The sequence below is a fragment of the Vitis riparia genome, chromosome 13 (genome assembly GCF_004353265.1).
Source record: "Vitis riparia cultivar Riparia Gloire de Montpellier isolate 1030 chromosome 13, EGFV_Vit.rip_1.0, whole genome shotgun sequence".
NCBI lineage: Eukaryota > Viridiplantae > Streptophyta > Magnoliopsida > Vitales > Vitaceae > Vitis > Vitis riparia.
In genome coordinates this window covers 17,002,737-17,004,471 of record NC_048443.1, presented here as the reverse complement: position 1 = coordinate 17,004,471, position 1,735 = coordinate 17,002,737, and positions in this window count along the sequence as shown.

Sequence of the window (1,735 nt, the reverse complement as noted above, 5' to 3'; positions counted from 1 at the left end):
GACTACCCCTGCTCCGGAGTCTACAGAGGATGTTTAGCTACTGATGATTTGTTTGATGGCCCTATTGGCCCAATTGAGGGAGTGTCCGACTTTGTGGACCCACCTCTTTCATTTGATGTTTTATCGGGATTTGTTTCCCGTTTCGACAATGTTCATGACTCTTCATTTATGGATTTGAGCATTTTCGAGTATCTACCTGTCTCTTATGATATCATGTTATCTACACCCTCTTTACCCACATCATAGATATTTGATATAGATGATGAGATTGTACAACAAGATTTAGATGATGACTCATCTTTTGTTTCTGGAGTTGGACTCCATTGTTCAGAGAGTTTCACCTGCCACAGGAGACGTCGAGGTTGTTGATTTTGGTACAGTAGACCAGCTGAGGGAGTTGAAGATTGGATTGGATTTGTCTACATATGAGAGGGACGACCTCACCCGGTTGCTCAGATCGTTTTTGGATGTTTTTGCATGGTCATATGAGGACATGCCGGGCCTTGATCCATCCATAGTCCAATATCACTTGCCACTTCTGCCTCAAGCTAGACTGGTTAAGCAGAAGTTGAGACGATTACATCCTCGTTGGAGTCTATAAGTGAAGGAGGAGATCCAAAAGCAGCTCAGTGTGGGATTTCTATCAGTGGTCGAGTACCCGGAGTGGCTGGCCAATGTCGTCCCTGTTCCCAAAAAGGACGGCAAGGTGAGAGTTTGTGTTGATTTCCGAGATCTCAACAAGGCTAGTCCTAAGGATGATTTTCCTCTCCCACACATCGATATGCTGGTTGATAGTACGACAGGTCATTTGATATTGTCCTTTATGGACGAATTTTTCGGGTACAGTCAGATCTTGATGGCTCCAAAGGACACGGAGAAGATGACCTTCATTACCGAGTAGGGTACTTATTAGTATAGAGCCATGTCATTTGGATTGAAGAACGCAGGAGCCACTTATCAGAGAGCGGCGACCACCCTCTTCTATGACATGATGTATCGAGATGTCGAGGTTTATGCAGATGACATGATTGTGAAATCCCGAGACCGATTAGATCACCTAGCAGCTTTGGAGAGGTTCTTCGAGAGGATCAGACAGTTCAGATTGAGACTGAATCCCAAGAAGTGCACTTTCAGAGTGACTTTTGGGAAACTCCTTGGATATATGGTCAATGAGAGAGGTATAGAGGTAGATCCGGATAAGATCAGAGCCATCCTTGACATGCCTACACCGAGGACAGAGAGAAAGGTCAGAGGCTTCTTGGGTAGACTTCAGTACATCAACAGATTCATTGCCAGATTGACAGACATCTGTGAACCCATTTTTCGACTCTTGAGGAAGAGTTAACATACTGTTTGGGATGATCAGTTCAATGTGCATTTGAGAGGATCAGAGAGTACTTGTGGTCACCTCCAGTCTTGGCACCTTCTACACCAGGCTGTCCTTTACTATTATATCTATCAGTCTCAGATGTAGCATTGGGTTGCATGTTGGCTTAGATCGATGATTCGGGCAAGGAGCGAGCCATTTATTATTTGAGTAAGAGGATGTTGGATTATGAGATGAGGTATGTCTTGATTGAGCGTTACTGCTTAACATTGGTTTGGGCCACTCATCGATTGAGACATTACATGACCGAGTATTTAGTGCATTTGATATCCCGTCTGGATTCTCTAAGATATTTGTTTGACAGACCCGCTTTGGTCGGTCATCTCATGGGATGGTTGGTACTTCTGA